At 39.4% G+C, this 22,298-nt stretch overlaps 1 protein-coding gene and 1 long non-coding RNA gene across 5 annotated transcripts in view; both read left to right on the plus strand.

Annotated features, from left to right (window-relative positions):
• Positions 1-22,298, plus strand: part of ARHGAP6 (Rho GTPase activating protein 6) — a 455,537-nt gene that overhangs the window by 4,436 nt on the left and 428,803 nt on the right. The window lies entirely within an intron of this gene.
• Positions 9,962-15,809, plus strand: LOC145717899 (uncharacterized). Its single transcript, XR_014141406.1, has 2 exons — positions 9,962-14,315; positions 14,352-15,809. It is a non-coding gene; the product is annotated as an uncharacterized LOC145717899 (long non-coding RNA).

Below are 22,298 nucleotides of genomic sequence, written 5' to 3' on the forward strand. Positions count from 1 at the left end.
TTTTTTTTTTTTTTAAAGATTTTATTTATTTATTTGAGAGAGAGAATGAGAGAGAGCACATGAGAGGGGGGAGGGTCAGAGGGAGAAGCAGACTCCCTGCTGAGCAGGGAGCCCGATGCGGGACTCGATCCTGGGACTCCAGGATCATGACCTGAGCCGAAGGCTGTCACTTAACCAACTGAGCCACCCAGGCGCCCACAGCTGCCGTCTCTCCATCTCCAGTGTCTCTTCCTGCTCTTCTGTCTCTCTGCTTGGTCGTCTTTGTCCACCCATCCCCGCAGTCCTGTGTTTTTCCTTCAAATCATTCTCCTGTGATGATCTCATTCACTCTTGCGACTTGAGCCATCATCCCTCTTGGGGACACGCTTAACTGTGGCATTTGAATTCCTGGCGTCTCCGGTTTCCTCCTGGACGTCTCCTTGCAGTGTCAGCCGGACTCCTCGTGTTCTGCATGTCTGAAGCAGAGCAGGTCAGCCCCCTTTCCTATGAGCACGCTTCCTTTTCTGCATTCCTTATTTTGGTTGGTGTCATCATTCTTGTGCCTGCTTACTTTTCTCAGGTTGCAGGCCTCTGATCACCTGGTCCCATATCTCTCTGAGAAAGCTCCATTTCCACTTCTTGGCTCAACCAGATGCCATCTCAAAATAAATGGGCTTTGAGTATGGTACATGTCATGACGCATTCAGGATTTGCGGAATTGTGAGCTTATTTTTCCACAGTGGGATTCTGATTCTTCAGTCTGGTGCCTGCAGCAGGGAAAGTGTGTTTCATATCAGAATCCAGTCAATGACTGAGGGAATCTGTATTCCGACAGCAGTTTTCCAAATCCTGGAGACACACCTTTGAGGCATGACATCTTGTTCTAAAGTTTACTGCATCCTCTCTGGGCCATTGCTTATGAAAAAGAGTGAGACTATAATTGCAACTCTGTTACAATATGGCAGAAGAGGTAGAATGTAACATGTGAAAAAATGAAATTAGTTACTGTGTTAGTAGGTAAAGAATGATATTTTCATGAGCTATTAGGGAACTGCAAATCAAAACCATAATGACATACCACTTCATACCCACTAAGATGGCTGCATTTATAAAAAGGATAATAACAGGTGTTGGCAAGAATGTCTTGATTTTGAAAGGCTCCTTTACTATTGGCGACAATACAAAATGGTGCCGTGGCTTTGAAAAACAGCATGGGGGTTTCTCAAAAAATTAAACATAGAGTTACCATATGACTCAGTAATTCTACCTCTAGGTACATATTCAAGAGAAGTGAAAGTATGTCCATGCAAAAACATGTCCGTGAATATCCATAGCAGCTTTATTGTAATAGCCAACATGGTGGAAATAACCAAATGCCCATCAATAGATAAATGGATAAACACACTGTGCCCTATCCATACAATGCAAGATTATTCAGCAATAAAAAGGAAAAAGTACTGATACGTGCTATCTTGGAAGCAAGCTAAGCTAAGTGAAGGAAGCTAGTCACAAAGGGCCACAAATTATATTATTCTGTTTATATGAACTGTCCAGCATAGGCAAATCCAGACAGACAGAAAGTAGATTAGTGACTGCCAGAGGCTGGCAGTAGCGAGGGATGGGGAGTGACTGCTAATAGATACTGGGTTTCTTTTTGGGATATTGAACGTGTTCTGCAACGAGATAAAGGTGATGGTTGCACAACCTGGTGAGTATCCTTTAGGATATTGCTGAGTTGTGCACTTTAAAAGGATGAATTTTATAGTATGCGAATTTTAATATCAGTTAAAAAAGAATGGTGTTTATAACTTTTAGAAAATATAACAAGATTGTTGCTACATCATATTTTCAAGAAAACATAAACATAAGTGAGCAGTCGGTCTAGGCCTAATGTATGTGAAATGCTGGCCTTGAAGATGCAGCAAGGGAGGTAGTAACGGCTCGGGCAGATTCAATGGAAGAGTTGACAGCCAGCCCGGGATTTTCTGAGATTGGTTACCGTGGAGATTCTGTGTCCTGATTATTAGGCCTTGAAAGCAAGTGATTAAAAAGATCGTTTTTCACAATACACAGGGACTTTAAAAACTACTTAATGATCTTGAAAAATTGCCCAGCCATATCACACCAGAGCTATTAAATAGCCAAAGATTTTCAGGAGCCATTAGAATTAAAAGCAACTGGAGAAACTGCCCATCAAACTGTGTGCTGATGGACCCAAGAGAAGGCTAAGCCTAGACTATTCATGTCTGTGGAAAAATTGGAAATGAATTGAATGGATCAAGGAAAATGGCACATTTTTGTTTCTGTGTATCTGGCCAGCTCGTGGAAACAGGTGAATTCATACCACCTATAGGAGCCAAAGTGTGAATAAGCATTAGATCAATGCTTGCATCGTTGATAACTTCATCTCTCAGGCATTGAAAGACAATTGGGCAAGCTGGTACTCTGAGACCTAAATGGCTCTTGAGTGAAGTATCACTCTTCTCACGTTGGAACTTCCAGTTAATTCCCTGAGCACTTATTTCAGTTGATGGATGTTGATGGGTGTTGATGGTAATGGCAAGTGAAACAACAATTACTGTTTGCAGAGTGCTCACTAGTTTTTGTTGTTGTTCTTGTTATTACAACAATCCTCTGGGATGCTACTGTCAGAATTTATTTTGTACATGAGGACACTGAGACTCTGATTAAGAGGTAGCCAAACTGAGTTGGAGAGGAAAGGAAGTGAATGGGTTAGAGCTGGACTCTGCTTTGTAACCTTAAAGAAATTACAAACCTCTGCCTTGTAACCTTAAAGAAATTACAAAACATATTTCTGCCTCAGTTTCCTCATCTACCAAATGGTGATAAAGTGCCTGCCTCAGGGAGTTTTTGTGAGGATCTCAATACTTAATTATTTGGAAAGTGCCCAGCACATAGGAAGGGCTAAAAGATGCTAAGGTTAAATAAATGGAAGCTGTGTCCAGGTCACACAGCTAGGAGGCAACAAAGGTAGGGCTTGGATTAAAATATTACATCAGTAAAAAATATGTATTCTTGGGCGCCTGGGTGGCTCAGTTGGTTAAGCCACTGCCTTCGGCTCAGGTCATGATCCTGGAGTCCCGGGATCGAGTCCCGCATCAGACTCCCTCTGACCCTCCCCCTTCTCATGCTCTCTCTCTCTCAAATAAATAAATAAAATCTTTAAAAAAAAAAGATGTATTCTGCACCTACTGTGTGCCAGGAAGCTTGGCCTTTCCACAGTGGCAACCGAAGAGGGCTTAGGTGACCGACAAGTGAATGAGTAGACCTAGTTGAGTTGGACAACAGCAGAAGGCAATTGGAAATATATTTTGCAAGCTGTTGAGTGAGATAGGCACTGCAGCAACAGCAGGCTGTCACCCCTGCTGTTTTGGCCTAGTGACTTGGAACACAGGAATTGGCCAGATTTGCATTGTGGATTTGTTATAACCCAACATGCCAACAGGCCTAGGGGTAATAACCTTCATTCCCACACGCTAGTCATAGTAAGTTCATTGCATCAGACACTTTTTGTTTGTAGAACACTTAGAATTTTGGAAACTGGATAGCTCCCAGTCCAGCCCTGGTTCTCTAGCTGGTAAATGGCAGACTGCTTTCTCACTTCAAGCCTGGTGTTTTTCTCACCTCCTCATACCACCACTGTCATGTGAGATCACGCTGACTTTTTCATGGCTCATCTCTCCAACATCTTTCCAGGCGAACAGGGCAGCATCACTCAATTGAGGCTATACCATCTACATTCACATGCTTTTTTTTTTTTCTCTCTCAAAACCTAAATTTAGCTCCCATTAATATTTCTAGACTGAATTCAGCAGTCTAGGAACAAAAGAGAATATTAGGAGGGGAAAAGCTTTAAAAATTTTTCTATGTAGTCCAGATATCCATGTAATACTTAAATCTTATCTATGACATCCCCAGTCTATGCCTGAACCCCCCAAATAAAGACCTTCACAGTTCTGCCTTTGGATTATAATGGACTTGGAAATTCTTCCTGAAATTGTGTTAAAAACCAGTCTCCCTGGTACTTTTACCATGCTACAAATGAATTCTGCCGCTCCCGTTTTGCAGATAGTCACCAATATTGTGTTATCTTCTTCCATAAAGAAGTACAGGTTGGCTCACCTTTCTTTCTGAGTGTCAACACAAAGTTTGGTCATATTTTCTTTTTGGCAGGTAAGAATTGTGACTATATCAAACTAGAATTGAAAGAAAAAAATAGTTTAAACTATTGACCCAAAGTTCTCTTGCAAACTACTTACAGAAATCCAGGATTAGAACTCACTGTGTCGGGGCACCTGGGTGGCTCAGTTGGTTAAGCGTCTGCCTTCAGCTCAGGTCATGATCCCAGGCTCCTGGGAATGAGTCCTGCATTGGGCTCCCTGCTCGGTGGGGAGTCTGTTTCTCTTTCCACCCCTCCCCCCTGCTTGTGCTCTCTCTCTCTCTCATGCTGTCTCTCACACTCTCTCTCTAATAAATAAAAGATTTTTTTTTTATTTGAGAGAGCGAGTATGAGCGGGGGTAAGAGGGGAGAGGCAGAGGGAGAAGCAGATGCCCCACTGAGTAGGGAGCCCGATAGGGGGCTGGATCCCAGGACCCATGAGATCGTGACCTGAGCTGAAGGCAGACACTTAACCGACTGAGCCACCCAGGTGCCCCAGAGTTACAAGTTTTTAAAACAAATGAATTAGTGTATTTCTCTTTGCAATATTATTCTGAATTTTGGTTCTCCCTGGGGGAAGCTAGATGCAGAAGAGTTAGTAGGTCGTGATCGTCAAGTTCGTCTCTCTTTACCTAGAAATATCGCTCTTACAGGAAATGTTTAAAATCCTAATATGTATTTTACTGCCCTCATAAGGTATCATTTCTAATTTATATAAAGATATGGTAGATGTATCTTATGTGAATGTTCACTGAAATCTAAAACTGTTGTAAAAAAGAAAAGTTATTTTTTTAAAGTTCACTGAATGAGAAAGTTGAATGGTCAAGAAGAAAATTAACTTAGTATACCTACAGAGATTTTCTCCAAGTCATTGTTTCTATGCAATATTTTTACAGTGCAGAAAGGTTAATTTTTTCTGTTTAATATTTTTAGAGAGAGCATGTGTGCATGTGCGAGCAGGGGAGGGGGGGTGGAGGGAGAGGGAGAAAGAGAATCTCAAGCAGACTCCCCACTGAGTGCGGAGCCAGACTCGGGGTCTTGATCTCATGACCTTGAGATCATGACCTGAGCCGAAATCAAGAGTCGGATGCTCAACTGACTGAGCCACCCAGGCGCTCCAGTTTTTTTCTTTTATTTGGAAAGACTTCTTCCAGAGTTTTATTTATTTACCTTTACATCTTTTAATATTTTTAATTTTTAAAAAATTTTTAATTGAAGTACAGTTGACATAATAATATTATTTTAGTTTCAGGTGTACAACACAGTTATTCAACACTTACGAAAGTTTTCTCCACGATCAGTATAGTGATTCTTCATCACTATACAAAGTTATTACACTATTATTGACTGTATTCCCTGTGCTATACTTTTCATCCCCGGGACTTATTTATTTCATAACTGGAAGTTTATACTTTTGAATCCTCTTCACCTATTTTGCCTTCCACACTTGCCTCCCCCGCCCCGTTCTCTGTATTTATGAGTCTGTTTCTCTGTTGTTGTTGTTGTTATTTGTTTGCTTTGTTTCTTATATGCCACACATAAGTGAAATCATGATACTTGCCTTTCTCTGTCTGACCTATTTCACTTAGCATGATATCCTCTAGGTCCATCCATGTTGTCACAAATCGCAAGGTTTCATTCTTTTTTATAGCTGAGTAATATTTTATTGTGTATATACATAACACCTCTATCCATTCATCTGTTGATGAACACTTGGGCTGCTTCCATATTTTTTTAAACATAATAAAAAATTATAAATCAAACAAACAAAAAGTTATTTTTAAAGAGGGAGAGGAAGGAAGAGAGAGAGAGGAGGGGGGAAGGGCAGAGAAAATCTTAAGCAGGCTTCACGCCCAGCAGGATGCTCCATCTCACAACCCTGAGATCATGACCTGAGCTGAAATCAAGAGTCAGACGCATAACTGACTGAGCCACTGGGCGCCTCTGCTTCTGTATCTTGGCTATTGTAAATAATGCTGCAATAAACATAGGGGTGCATATATTTTTTGAAAGTGATTTTGTTTTCCTTGGGTAAATACCCAGAAGTAGAATTACTGGATTGTTCACTATTTCTATTTTTAGTGTTTTTTTTAATTTTAATTCCAGTATAGTTAACATGCAGTGTTAGTTTCAGGTGTACAGTATAGTGATTCAACAATTCTATACATTATTCAGTACTCATCATGAAAAGTGCTCTCTTCATCCCCTTCACCTGTTTCACCCATCCTTCCTCCACCTGCCTCCCCTCTGGCAACCACCAGTTTGTTCTTTATAGTTAAGAGTCTGTTTTTTGGTTTGTCTACTTTCCCTTTGTTCATTTGTTTCTTTTTTTTTTTTTTTTTTGAAGATTCTATCCATTTATTTGACAGAGAGAGCACAAGTAGGGGGAGCAGTAGGCAGAGGGAGAGGTAGAGGGAGAAGCAGGCTCCCCGCTGAGCAGGGAGCCTGATGTGGGGCTCGAACCCAGGACCCTGGGATCATGACCTGAGCTGAAGGCAGCTGCTTAACCGACTGAGCCACCCAGGTGCCCCTGTTTTGTTTCTTAAATTCCATATATGAGTCAAATCATATGGTATTTGTCATTCTCTGGCTTATTTCACTTAGCATTATACTGTCTAGATCCATCCATGTTGTTGCAAATGGCAAGATTTCAGTCTTTTTCATGGCCAAATAATATTCCTGTGTGTGTGTGTGTGTGTGTGTGTGTGTGTGTGTGTGTGTGTAGACACACACCACCTCTTCTTTATCCATTCATCTATCAGTGGACACTTGGGCTGGTTTCATAATTTGGCTATTGTAAATAATGCTGCAATAAACATAGGTGTGCAATATATCTTTTCAAATCAGTGTTTTCATATTCTTTGGGTAAATACCTAGTAGTAGAATTACTGGATCATATGGTAATTCTCTTTTTAATTTTTTGAGGAACCTCCATATTCTTTTCCACAGTGGTTGCACCAGCTTGCATTCCCACCAGAAGTGTACAAAGGTTCCTTTTTCTCCACATCCTCACCAACACTTGTTGTTTCTTGTGTTTTTGATTTTAGCCATTCTGACAGGTGTGAGGTGATATCTCATTGTGGTTTTGATTTGCATTTCCCTGATCATTTGTGATGTTGAGCATCTTTTCATGTGTCTGTTGGCTGTCTGTACGTCTTCTTTGGAGAAATGTTTGTTCATGTCTTCTGACTATTTTTAAATTGGATTATTTTTTGAGTGTTGAATTGTTTAAGTTCTTTATATATTTTAGTATCTAAAATTTTAGATACTTTATCAGATATGTCATTGGCAAATATCTTCTCCCATTCAGAAGGTTGTCTTTTAGTTTTGTTGATTGTTTCCTTCACTGTGCAGCAGCTTTTTATTTAATGTAGTCCCAATAGTTTATTTTTGCTTTTGTTTATCTTGCCTCAGGAGACATATTTAGAAAAATGTTGCTGTAGCCAATGTCAGAGAAATTACTGCCTGTGCTCTCTTTTGGGATTTTTATGGTTTCAGGTCTCACATTTAGGTCCTTATTCCATTTTGAGTTTACTTTTGTGTATGGTGTAGGGAAGTGGTCCAGTTTCATTCTTTAGCACGTAGCGGTCTAGTTTTCCCAGCCCTATTTGTTGAAGAGACTTTTTCCCATTGCATATTCTTGCCTCGTTTGTCAAAGATTAGTGACCATATAATCATGGGTTTATTTCTGGGCTTTTTATTCTGTTCCATTGGTCTATGTGTCTGTTTTTGTGCCAGTACCATACTGTTTTGATTACTACAGCTTTGTAGTATATCTTTTTTTTTTTAAGATTTTATTTATTTATTTGAGACAGAGAGAATGAGAGAGAGAGAGAGCACATGAGAGGGGGGAAGGTCAGAGGGAGAAGCAAGCTCCTCGCCGAGCAGGGAGCCGGATGCGGGACTCGATCCAGGGATTCCAGGATCATGACCTGAGCCGAAGGCAGTCGCTTAACCAACTGAGCCACCCAGGCGCCCCTTTGTAGTATATCTTGAAGTCTGGAATTGTGATACTTCCAGTTTTGTTGTTCTTTCTCAAGATTGCTTGTTCTAGTTCTGTGAAAAATGCTGTTGGTGTTTTGATAGGGGTTGCATTAAATCTGTAGATTGCTTTGGGTAGTATGGACATTTTAATAATATTCTTCCAATCCATGAGCATGGAATATCTTTCCATTTATTTGTGTCAAAAGACTTCTTGAAGAATTTTAGGCATGATCTGTTAGCGTAATTTCTCTGTCTATATATCTCTGTCTATATATCATTTTTAATTTCATAATAACATCTTTCTTTAGTAATAAAAATGGTTAGTTATTACTATATATAATTAGAACAGTCTGGATAAATTATTTTTATGGAAATCCAAGCTTTAAAACTCCATGATAAAAATGTAAAGGGAGCAAAAGGTCTGTGTCTTAGTTTGAGTTCCTCCAAAGTCAGGACCTGGGTGAGTGTGGTTTATTTGGGAGGTGATCCCAGTAAGCAGGAGTGAAAAATGAGGGAGAATGAAATGTCATTGTAAGTTGTGTCATGGAAGTTGCAGCTGTGGACAAAGGGACAATGGAGGTTCCATTAGGACCACTGGAAAACATATAGAATGCCTCTCAGGATGATTCATCTGTATTTCAGTTACCTATTCCTGCATAACAAACCATACCCAAACTTAGTGGCATGATTCTGTGAGTCAGGAATTAGATCAGGGCACAGCTGGGCAGTTCTGCTCTACATGGCATCAGCTGGGTTCACTTACTTGGCTGCTTTCAGCTGGTGTCTCAGATGCCTGGAAAGTTCAAGATGTCTTCATTTGCGTGTGTGGTGCCTTGGTATTCCTTCGTGTGGCTCCTCTCTCTTCAAGTGGCTAGTCTGGGCTTCCTCGCTGCATGGTGATCTCGTGGTCTTTGGTCAAAGTGAGTCACAGGGTCAGCCCAGATTCAAGGGCAAGGGAAGTAGATTCTGCTTTTTGATGGGAGAAGCAACAAAGAATATGTGGCCGGGCGCCTGGGTGGCTCAACTGGTTAAGCGTCTGCCTTCGGCTCGGGTCATGATCTCAGGGTCCTGGGATCGAGTCCCGCATCAGGCTCCCTGCTCCTTGGGAGCCTGCTTCTCCCTCTGCCTCTCTCTCTCTCTCTCTCATGAATAAATAAATAAAATCTTTAAAAAAAACCCACAAAGAATATGTGGCCTTCTTTGTTCTGTCACAAGCTAAAAGATGGGGATCTGGGAAATGTCTCCATTGATTTCCATCCTCCATTGGTTGAGATTCTTTCCAGGGTTTTTAACTTAACTAGTAACTTCTTGCACATGACTGTGTGTTCACCATAGAGATGGGTCACTAGCGGCACAAGGTTGGTGTGAGCTTGCACTGAACTTCCCAGCACAGTTCCAGCTGAATTCAAATATTTAGCATAGGCTCATGGGGAGCAGCATTTAGAATTAGTCACCCACTGTCTTAGCTAACCAAAAGCATTACTGAAGGACGATATGACCATAGACTTTGGAGGTGTCTAAGCCTGGGGTCAAATCCCAGGGCCACTACTTGTGAGGTATGAATTTCAGTTTCTTCACCTTTAAGGGGAATATAATTGTATTTTCTTTGTAGGCAGCTGTGAAACCAATGATGAGTGCACTTAGGACCCGTGCCCTATGACGTATTATGCACCAGGGTCTAGTGTTTATTACTCAGTCTACTTCATTCTGAAATGCTGTCACAGGCAGATGCAGATTAATGGTTTTATAATGCCTTCAGAGGAAAAAAGGCAATAATACTACGGTAAATGTAAGTAACAATTGTAAGATGCAATTTTAGGCTTTTTAAACTGTATGGAAAATACACAGTAGTTGAAGAAACTATGTTGTGTAGTTTTTCCTCTATATTTTAGCTTTTAAGATTTGTGTACTGCATTTTAAATTGTATCAAAAAGAATGCAGCTTGGTTCCTGTCAAATGCATATATCCATAAGTAAATGGCAAAATAAGCCCCCCATTTTTATTTTAGTCAGAGTTGGGGCAAAGAAGTTAATTACGACTGTCCTCAGACAACCCCCATTGGCTATAAGAGTATCATTGTGCAAAGCTACTTGTTCTTAGAACTTTTTGTTGTGCTCCATAGAGATCTGTCCAAATGACTGGAATGAGAAAACACAGAGCAAAACACACAGGCCTCTTTGGTTAAAACTTGCATTCTAAAGTTTAGAGGCATGGGGTGGCAAATGAAAAAATTTAATTTTTTCTATCATTAGCTGATAATGATAATCTGTATCAACTACTGAAGTATTATACTTCAGTAATTCTTCTTACCAGTTAGTTCACTCACTCATTCATTTATCAAGTAATTCAGCATATCTTAAGTGTCAAGCTCGGGGTTTAGCACAATAATAATTATAATAACCAATATTTATTGAATGCTTGCCTTGAACTAGTTATCCTATTGAATGCTTTGAAAGGCATTGGATCATTAAATCCTCAAAATAATCAAAGGAAGTCCAAAGCCAGTAAATAGGAAAGGTAGGATCTGAATCCAGCTTGGAGAATTTCACCCAGGAAAGCAAATACATATGGTCCTTGTTTGGAAGGTCCTCAGTCTAGAGAGAAATGTAATAACCATAATAGCTAACAATTATTGACCACTTACCTGAGTCAGACACTCTTAGAATTACTTTACATGCATGAATTCATTTAGTTCTCCTATCAACTCCATGAATTGTTATTATTAGCCCCATTTTATAGACAAGGAAGCATAGACACAGAGAATTAAGTAGTTTGTTCAAGGTTACACTGCTGGCAAAGGATTGGGTCAGGATTTGAATCCAGATAGCCTGGTTTTAGATCTCTTGCTTGTAAGCATCATTGCATATAGGGTAGATTTAGTACCTTTTAATGTGAGCTAAAACAGAAGTTTTGTAGAAGGGGCTTTAAGAATGGAAAGTCAAACTCTGCTTGGGGAAGCCAGGTGAGATGATATTTGAAGTCCATATTTTTTTTTTTGAAGTCAGTCTTAAAACAGGGAGTATGTACTGGGGACAAGGATGGGAAAGAAGGCAAGTAGAAGAAACAGAATGAGCAAAAATATGGAAGACTTAGTAAGCAGATAGTATAGAAACTAAATGTTGTCTGATATGATTGGAAAGTGGGTCATGAATTCTGGAGTTGTTTTGCATATGAGTTAATCTTGTACTCAACCAGCCATTAAGATCCAAGGAACAGGACAAACAATAAATACACAATAACTTTCTTAATGTTGGTATCTTATATAACCATGGTACATTTATGAAAACTTAAAAACAAATTTGTTACCAAGGTAATCTTAGTGATACTGGTTAACTGCAGTACTTTTAAATGAAATAGAGAACTTACTTGGAGTCACCAGGTTTTCTGCTATCCTTCTTCAGTTTCAGGATCCTATTCAGGAACCCACATCGCATGAAGTTAGCATGGCTTCTTAGTCTTTTCAGGTCAGTCTTTCATGACCTTTTCACTCTGTGGAATGTTTCCCAGTTTTGGTTTGTCTGGTGTTTCCCATGATTAGAACCAGGTGATGGAAAGAACACACACAGCATGTTTGAACACCATTGTTACTGTTTATCTACATTAGTAAAATATAATGTGTCTATTAATGGTGGTACTTTTCACCCAGTGATCCACCTCCTTTTGTCCTGTCTGTGTGGTAGCACAGTCATATGCCTGTTGAGCAGATGCAATATTGAGGGTATAGACTGTGGCTAGGGGACTGAAGAAAGCCCCCACATAACAGTGACCTCGCCAGCAACCAGTTGACTTGACTGGCCCTTTAGCCATATTCTCTCTCTCTAACTTGGATTTCCCTACCCTTCTCCATTACTTGAAAAGTCATAGGATACTGCTTTGTCTGCACTTATTGCCATTAAAAGCATTTTTTTTTTTGGGTGCTGCATTTGTTGGGGTGTGAGGCTGGGAAAAATCCAACATCAAAATGCTCTTTGTCATTCCTCAATGTTGGGGTGGGGGAGGAAGATTTAGACTTTGAGTAAATATTCATTTACATCAGCAGCATTCCTCTGTGCTCTTTGGATGCTTGCTTCTTTCTTCTTAACAGTGCTAGAATAAACACATAATTCTACCAAAATATTAGCGGTGTGTGCTGTTTCCTTTCACTTGCCAAGATTGTTTTATAATAAATACCATTGGAAAAAATACCATTGGCCAGCATCCTCAGAAATTACATTAATATCTCTAGGGAATAAAGTATGGATTTGGGAGATGCTTTGCAAAGAGAAACAAAATATGTCTGGTTTATACTGCATTCCTTGAATATGCTGATTTTGTTATCTTTGAGCCTGATTTGAACTTAAAATATTTCTCTTGGTTTACAAAAGTTGATATGATTATTTCCTATGATATTCACTAATTAAATACCTTGTAGAGGGTAAATCTAACATAAGGTTTATTTTGAAACTGAGTGGTACTAAAACAGATGTTCATAATGTACTTTCATGGTAGAAATTTGTAAATTAAATTGGATATTCGTATTTGTCAAAAATAATTTTAGTCAAATGGAAGAAATGGGTTTTCTCAACAGTTTTGTTCACTTGGTTATTACTGTATCTTAGTTTCAGTTATCATGTCTATCCTTTATAGGTGCAAATGGTTATTTCCCTCCCCAGTTGAATCCTAGTCCCGTATTTCCATTTGTCTACAGGGTGGTTCTTTTTGTAGCTTCCACCATCACTTCAAATTTTAAATGTTCAAAATAATTAACGATTCTTTCTCTGCAAGAAGGAAAGTAAGTAGATGAATAAACCACAGCCAGCTTCCTCTCTAAACTTTCCTGTTTTCTTCCATGATTACCATTTTCCCAGCCTTAGAACCCTGAAAATATTTTGATTATTCCTTCTTTTTTATATTCTGTATTCATATGGCCCCCATATGGGGGATAGCTTATCCCTCTTTCTACATAATATTCTTAATTATCCCTTTCTTTCTGTCTATCCTGGCACAGGCCCTCATTTCTCATGCTGGGCCTTATAACTAGTTTCCTGGATGACAGGTTTTCCTCATTTTAATTCCTGCTTTTTTCTTCCTTAAGCACTAATATCATCATTTAATTTCCTATTATGAAGTCCTGTTACTATCAAGACAAAATATCGGCTGTCATATAGACTCTATCTACAATCATCATTTGTTATCAATAGTTTGTTCCTTTTTGGGGGGGAGGGGCAGAGGGAGAGGAAGAGAATTTTTTTTAAAGATTTATCTATCTGAGAGGGAGGGAAGGAGGGAGGGAGGGAGGGAGAGAGAGAGTGAGAGAGAACGTGCATGAGTGGAGGGAGGGGCAGAGGGAGAGAGAGAAATCCCCGAGCAGACTCCCCACCAAGTGCAGAGCCTGACATGGGGCTCGATCCCAGGACCCTGAGATCATGACCTGAGCTGAAATCAAGAATTAGATACTTAACCAACTGAGCCACGCAGGTGCCCTGGGAGAGAGAGAATCTTAAGCAGGCCCCACACCCAGCACAGAGCCCAACCTGGGGCTTGATCTCACGACCCTGAGATCACAATCTGGCCAAAACCAAGAGTTGGACACTTAACTGACTGAGCCACCCAGGTGCCCCAATAGTTTGTTCCTTTTTATTGCTGAGTAGTAAATTCCATGATATGGATGTATCGTAATTTACATATTGACCTGTTAAATGATATTTGGGTGGTTTCCAGTTTTGGGTGATTGTGACTAGAGCTGCTATAAATATACCTGTGTAGAGGTTTCTGTGTGAACATGAGTTTTCATTTCGCCCGGATAAATGCCAGGAGTTAGATTGCTGGATCACATGGTGAGTGTAAGTTTAACCGTCAAAACCATCTTCTGGAGTGACTATACCATTTTGCATTCCTACCAGCAATGTGTGAGAATTCCAGTTGTTCCACATCCTTATCAGCACTTGGTATTGTCAGTGGTTTCTGTTTTATCCATTCTAAGAGGGATGTTGTGGTATCTCATTGTGGTTTTGATTTGCATTCCCCTAACAGCTCATGATGGTAAATCTTTTTTTATGTGCTGATTGGCCCTCCTTAGATCCTATTTGGTGAAGTGTCTATTCAAGTCCTTTGCCCATTTTTTAATCAGATAGATTTGATTTTCATAAGAGAAAATGCTTCCTAGGTTTCCCTAGGTAAGAGCATAATGGAGGCATTCATTTCTTTTTTTTTTTTTTTTTTTTTGGAGGCATTCATTTCTTAGCAACAGTGGAGGTAGAAGCTTCTAGCTTTTAGGGGTTGTCTGAAAGGTTGAGTTTCTGATGAGAGTGGCATCTGTTTGGTGACAATATAGTTGCAGCAAAGTCAAAGTTTTGGAGGCAACATGAATTACAGCCTCTGACAGGCTTGAGGAGGGCCACATACAATTTAATCATCAGGTCAGTCTGTGATGTGATTTGGGAAATTGTTTTGGGAAACTTGGTCCTGAGCATCTCCATGATCCTGTTAGCTGCCCGATATCTTCTCAGCTGCCTTTCTGATTAGATGGAGTCAGCTTCTAGGAACTTAGACAAGGATGATTTACTGCATCAGTTATCTATGGCCACAGAAAACTGTGTAACAAACAATCACAAAACTTGGCTTCACCTAATAATGAATAATTATTTTTGCACTCCATTCTGTAGGTTGGTGGAGTAGGTCTGTTGATGTGGGCAGAATTCGACTGATCTCTGCTGGGCTTGCTCATGCCTGTGCAGTCACAGAGCATGTTCGTAAAGGATATTCAGCTCACTTCCACGTGGTCTGTCATTCTCCAGCAGGCTGGTTCAGGCTTGTGTACTCATGGTGGATGCAGAGTTGTAAGAGGGAGAAGATGCTCCAAAGCTGTTGAGGCAGAACCTGGAAACTGTACATTGTCACTTCTGTCTTCTTTTGTTCGGGTCACAAGGCCAGCCCAGATTCAAAGGATGGGGTCATAGACTCCACCTATTAATGGAAATTTCTGCCACATTGCAAGGGCCCAATTCGGTAATCAATCTATTTTATGTATCAGTGACTTGGAATTTTGAAGTGAGTGTGTATTAAAAGAGAATCCAGAAGGAAATACATCAAAACATTAAATTGTATATTGCTGGATGAATTTAAATCCTTTTTGCATTTTTGTATTTTCATTTCTTCTAAAATAAACAGGTATTATTTATGTAAGGTAAACAAGAGTGAGTGGTTACTTCTGTCTATGAGGAAGGCACTAGCATTTCTTCCCAAATAGCAAGAATTGTAAATAGTAACCTTCTGGGGGATGAACTTGTTTAGATTTTTTTTTTTTTTTTTGGTATAAAATGTTAAATGCATTATTTTTGGATGAGAACCTCTGCTTTTTAACCAAACTTTCAGAGTTTTTATACGTATTTTTCACAATAGCTTTGTGCCTAGAAGAAAGAGTGTAGAAGATGAGACATTCTAGTGTTAGCTCTTAAATTTGGGAGACCGGAATCATGCATGAGAAGGAACTCTGTGCTGTTTGACTGTTGTTGGGTGGACAGTAGGATGGTGGATCCATGGATGAGACAATAGCTAAGAAAATTGCTTTTCTTCCCTAGTGCTTTCTGGAAAATCTCAAATGTGTTCTTCACAAAAAATAAAAGTAAGTGCTATCGGAGAATTCATTTATCAAGTAGAATTGAGTTATAGCCATTATTCCATCTAATTTTTTTAAAAAAGCTGTATTGAGATTAAGTTATACACCATGCAGTTCATCCATTTGAAGTGTAGAATTTAATGATTTCTGATATTGGCACAGACTTGTGCAACCATCAGTTTTAGAACATTTTTATCATCCCAAGAAGAAACCCTGTCCCCATCAAGCAGTCACTGTCCATTCTTCCTTCCCCAGCCCCTGAACAAACATGAATCTGCTTTTGCTTTCTGTCCCTTTGGATTTGCCTATTCTAGACATTTAATATAAATGCGGTCGTACAATATGGAGCATTTTGTCTTTGGCTTCTTTAACTTAGCACAAATTTTTCAAGGTTCATCCACACATTGTAGCATGTATCAGGACTTCATTTTATCTTGTTGCCGAATAATATTCCATTGCGTGGATAGACGACATCTTGTTTATTCATTTATCAGTCGATGGACATTTGGGTTGTTTCCACGTTTTGGCTACTATGAATAATGCTGTTATGAACCCTTAGTACAAGTCTTTGTGTGGACATATGTTTTAAATTCTCTTGGGTATATGCCCAGGAGTGGAATTTCTGAGTACACTAAGGTTTAAAGAAATTCATTGCTTAGGCTCATTTGGCAAATACAGTTGGTTTTGCTGAGAATACAGTCTTTTGGCCTAACCAAGGTGTGAGTGTAATACATGTTATGAGTGAATACCTGAGGGACGCCTGGGTGGCTCAGTCGGTTAAGCATCTGCCTTCGGCTCAGGTTGTGATCCCAGGGTCCTGGAATCGAGCCCCACGGCAGACTCCCTGCTCAGCGGGGAGTCTGCTTCTCTCTCTCCCTCTGCCTGCCGCTCCCCCTGCTTGTGCTCTCTCTCTCTGTTGAATAAATAAATAAAGTCTTTTAAAAAATGAGTGAATACCTGAGAAGAGCTTCCAAAATGCAGCTCTACATATACCTTTAAGCAATAGTACCAAAGTTGGAATAGGTGGTCGGCATCTTTAGGTGAGTTTTAAAGTTACTGTGTAAGTTTCTGCTGCTTGTTTCCAAAATAAACTACATATATAAAGATTTTATTTATTTATTTGAGAGAGAGAGAATGAGAGACAGAGAGCACAAGAGGGCAGAGGGCAGAGGGAGAAGCAGACCCCCTGCTGAGCAGGGAGCCTGATGTGGGACTCGATCCTGGGACTCCAGGATCATGACCTGAGCCGAAGGCAGTCGCTTAACCAACTGAGCCACCCAGGCGCCCCAAAATAAACTACATATATAAAAAAGAAACCTTATATTTGATATTCAGTATATGGTATATTGCATATACTTGGTATTACCATGCATACATGGTGAATTGGAGAAGATGAAATGGTTCTGTGCCCATGGAATGAAAATGAGTAAAAGAAGGGGTAAAGTTATAAACTATTCACTGGTCTGTCAAGCAGTGTAGGAAAAGTCTGGAATTTTTTTTTTTTTCCCCAAATGGTATTTTTCTACAGGGAGAAAAGCATAATGAGAAAAAATGATGAGAAAGCAAGTGATGTCGTCAAGTTTTTGCCAGAATGATATGATTGATAATTACCTGCAGCTGAGCAGAAACCACGTGGGCATGCTTAGAATTTGCTTAAGCAGTTTCTAGGCTTTCCTCCCTGCGGGCTGTTAAAATTCTTCAGCCTAAGAACATTTGAACAAGGAGAATATTGCCTTTCTCTAAATACAGAGTCTATTCAAGCATGTAGAATGCAGGCTGTGCTGAAATGCTCCAAAGCCAGGTTGTGGAAATACTTCTAATGTACACATCAGTTTATTCACATAATTTAAATGCATGCTTTTTACATTTTTATTTTTCTCTGAAGTTTTTCAGTGTCTTTATGACGGAATTTATTGCATCATCTGTTACTTTACCAAGGTGTCACATGTGGTGTGACCTTCAGGCTGAAGGTGACCATTCAGCATATCACAACTACAAGGTTCTCCTCTTTCATGAATGTTGAAACTTTGAGCTACTTGCTGTAATTGTCAGTATGCCAAGCCCCAGGCTACCTGGTGCTGTTGCTGAAGAACAAGATAAATGGCTTTGAAAGAAGTTTTCTCCCCTCTGGGCAATCTTCTTGGAACCACAATGTCCCCTTCTTCCATACAAGGGAATAGATTTTACTCTCCCCTCTCCCTGTGAGTATAGTTTTGGCAAGTCCTTGTCACTGTTAATTCAGGGCGTGGGGGGAGGAGGGGGGGCTGCCAATTCGAAGGATGTAGTGAATGTTAAAGCAAGAGGCCGCATTTAGCCTCTGCTTCCCTCGCAGCAGAATACGATTCTTATGCTGTGATCCCTTGTGAAATCAGATAATTAGGTGACTGCCTGTACCAAGGACAGGTCTCCCTATTCCTTTACCCACTTACCAGCCAGGAAAAGAATTGATTTATCAGTCCATCTACCAGCGAGTATTTGTCAAATATCCATGTCCCTATTACTGTCCAAAATCTTGTGATGTAAAACTGCCTTACCCTTCATCCAGCTTACCATTCTAGTTGGATAGTGTACGGAAAAAATTAGGGAATAACACAGAAGTACTAAATTGAGGGGAAACTGTTGAGGTGCCTGATAATTCCATCTAAATTGAGAGAAGGGGAAATCTGGGATGATTGGGAATGATCAAAGAAGACCTCATAGAAGGGGGACCTTGAGCTGGCTCTGGAGGTAGATAGAACATCAGTATATGAAGTGGAGACTTGCAGGCATTTGAGGCTGGGGAAGAAATATGAACCATAGTTCCGAGAGAGAAGCAACCCAGCCAACAGCTCCAAGGAAGAAGCGATCACTCTATTTGTGAGGTTATGACTGGAGCCCCAAGGAACAAAGCAGCAAAGCCAGAAGTTGGTTTTTAAGCATCTGAGCAAACCTCTTATTTTCATGATGTATCTTTGTCCCATTGCATACTTTACAATAGAAGGTCCTTTAAGGCAAGGCAGCGCCATTCTTCCTAAGTTTGCGTTTATGTATTTGATTTTTTGAAACCCCATGACCTTTAGAAGCAGACAAAAGCAGAGTGAGGATGAACACCCAATTCCAGTGTAGGAGAATTTTCTTTCTCCAGTTCATTGAAAAGATTAATATTTTTGGGTTCTTGTTATGTTCAGATGGGAAGCAAAATACAGATGCAAGCCTAGAAGACAATGCAGATGCCAAGTTTATGTTTTCTTGAACAGCAGATGTGGAATCAACAACTTTAGCCCAATGAAAGAGCAGTGAGGACGAATGAAAGAGTGGAATATTCATGTTCCCTTCCCCAGGGCATTAGTCTTATGTCTTGTTTACATTTTATTAGATTTTAAAACTATGGAATCAGAAGCTTATCGAAAATATTACTGTAAGAGAACACACTGAATAAGACGGTGGAGACAGGATTCATTACTCTGTTAACATTAGTGGTTATCCAAACATACTTTTTACTGGCATGAAATCATAGCTGTAGGATGACCTTGCTTACTAAAAATCACTTAAAATTTTAATAAACATTGGCTTAAACTTAAAAGAAAGCTTTATAAATGTGTGGTTCTCATCTACTTTTACTTAACCAGGAGTATGGGGGTTGGGAGTTTGGTAGTAAAGCAGGTTGGTGATGATCTCTCAGTCTCTCCCTGCCCCCACCCCCCCGAAACCATGTGACAAAAATGAAATCCTGTGAAAATTTACTACGAAGTCACGGCATCGTATGGTTGTTTACTCCAGAAGGAATATTTTAAAAATAATTTATGTTCTTTTCATAACCTGTTCAATGTCCCCATTTTGTTTCAGCCTCGTGTTTCTCTTCCACTCCTGCTGCCTTATCATTCTTTTACCATTTCACATTTCTTATACGCTTTCATTTTCAGTTTCCATTCCTGATTTTTGTCAGTCAGAAATCCTTTCAGATGAGCCTGTCAATCCATGCTTCCTAAAACCTCTAATTTTCAGATTAGCTCAATTATGAACTTTTCCATTGACAAGTGTTGTGTTCCTTTGCAGCCTAACAGTTGTTTAAAAATAGGGTTTGTATCCATTAGCTCTTCTTCATCCTAATATACAAAATTAGTACTTTAACTTTTCTTTTTTACTAATAAATTTTTAAATTAAAATATTTAAGTCTTTATATTACTTGTTAGTCTGGGACTACATATGATTTTTCTCTCATCTGCTGGAAATTAATATTTTCTTTTGGGTTGCAGATTAAAACTTAAATTTAATATGGGGAGAGTAGTAATTTGGCCCTGTTTTCTCTGTATACCAGCTGATTCCTTGTTCTCTGGATAGATACCAGGAGGAATTACCATTATAACTTGAAAACAAGTGGAGATTTAAATGGAGGTATAGAATTTTATTTATTTATTTATTTATTTATTTATTTATTTATTTATTTATTTATTTTGAGAGAGAGCATGCACACATGGGAGTGGGAAGGGGTAGAGGGGCAGAGGGAGAGGGAGAAAGAGAATCTTAAGCAGGCTGTACACCCAGCACTGAGCCTGACATGGGACTCAGTCTCATGACCCCGAGCTCATGACCTGAGCTGAAATCAAGAGTTGGACGCTTAACTGACTGAGCCATCCAGGCGCCCTGGTATAGAATGAATTTTAGATGACTATAATCATTAAAAATATCGAAAGAGTTCAGTCAGATTAGTTGTGTGGTCATGTAGACAAATCATCTAAATACCTGAAATCTGGTGATTTGCACACACAGCCTGACCATTATTTCAGCTTCAGTTTTTAATGTATGCTAACTTGTAAACAACTTTCGCGGATTTAGTTCTGATAGATTTACCTCAGACCACTGAATTTCCATTGCTTCTGTCTACATTTTCAGTGATATTCTTGCTCTTTTTTAACTTTACCATTTTCTTCAGTCCAACTATAAACATTATTCAGAATTTATTTTGCATTGGAGGAGATAGTCCTAGATAGCAAATGCCTAAGAACAGCCTCTTCCTATTTTTGCTTCTCCTGGTGATACTGTTTGTATATTACTTTCAAAAGGTGTCCCACCATTCTATGGCAAACTTGTACTATTAGCTGTCTGTCTGCCTAATCCTCTGGTATGCTTCCTTATGGGGATTAGAAATAGAATTTCTCCTGTTATCATTGACAGTTATCATCCTTTTAGCCCTGACCATATTGTTTTGACAGGAAAACAGCTTATTTGTATCTTTGAACATCCTTTCTCATTTTTCTTTCTCTGTAAGGAGAAATTCATCACTGTTTATCACCTGAACATCCATGAAACTACTCAAAAACTAATTTCATAGAGTCCCAAAAGAATCATTTTAATTTAAACCACCCAGCCACTGGTAATTAGGGAAAAAAAAAAAAAAATATATATATATATATATATATATTTTTTTTAAGATTTTATTTATCTGCGAGAGAGAGAATGAGAGACAGAGAGCATGAGAGGGAGGAGGGTCAGAGGGAGAAGCAGACTCCCTGCTGAGCAGGGAGCCTGATGTGTGGGACTCGATCCCGGGACTCCAGGATCATGGCCTGAGCCGAAGGCAGTCACTTAACCAACTGAGCCACCCAGGCGCCCAGGAATATATTTTTTAAAGGTTTTATTTATTTGTTTGACAGAGAGAGACACAGCGGGAGAGGGAACACAAGCAGGGGGAGCGGGAGAGGGAGAAGCAGGCTTCCCGCTGAGCAGGGAGCCCGATGCGGGGCTCTATCCCAGGACCCTGGGATCATGACCTGAGCCGAAGGCAGACGCTTAACGACTGAGCCACCCAGGTGCCTCTGGTAATTAGGAATATTTTTAAATGCCAGTGAAAACATTATCAAAATTTGCATTTTTTATAGCTAACACTTCAGAAGAAAGGGTAAAAGCAATTATAGAAAAATTAGTTTTGAGAAGAATTTGAGAAAGAGAAACTTATTTAAACTCAGTGGAGTGACTTTTTGAGCTTTTTACAGAGACTCTTGAATTAAAACTGTACTTATCGAAAGTTAGTTTTGTCTTTGTTTTCTATTATAAATAGGTGTTTCTCTTGAATCAGAGTTTAAATAATTAGGCTAATGAATTTTGCTTTCACACATTATTAGAAGAATAATCCAGATGGAATGAAAGTGAAAGCAAGATTTAGAATAATTTTCTTTTTTAAAGTTCGGGTATCATTAAAATTAATTGATGTGGTCCCAGCAGAGTCTTGGATAATGGCAGGCTTTTGTGTCGAATATTATCATTGATGCCTTTTGCCAGATTTTAATGGAATTGCCTGCACTAAACATCAACTCAACCATTCCAACTCTTATGTTTGAGATTTCTTGCCAGCACTATCGGACCATGGTAAAAACCCATGATGTGCTGAGTAATGAATGCTGTGCAGTACGGACTTTTAAAAAAATGGCTCTTCTTTAAAAAAAAAAAAATCTCCATCTTGCTATTAATTGCATATTGGTTAATAGATTATTTTTCCTCTTTCGGTCAAGTTTCTCTGCTTAAATTTATAGCTTATAAGTTAATTAATAAGGCAGTACCTTGAAGCAGCATTGTTATTGG

This window comes from Leptonychotes weddellii, chromosome X (assembly GCF_054177405.1).
Source record: "Leptonychotes weddellii isolate Sample4059 chromosome X, ASM5417740v2, whole genome shotgun sequence".
Taxonomy (NCBI): Eukaryota; Metazoa; Chordata; class Mammalia; order Carnivora; family Phocidae; genus Leptonychotes; species Leptonychotes weddellii.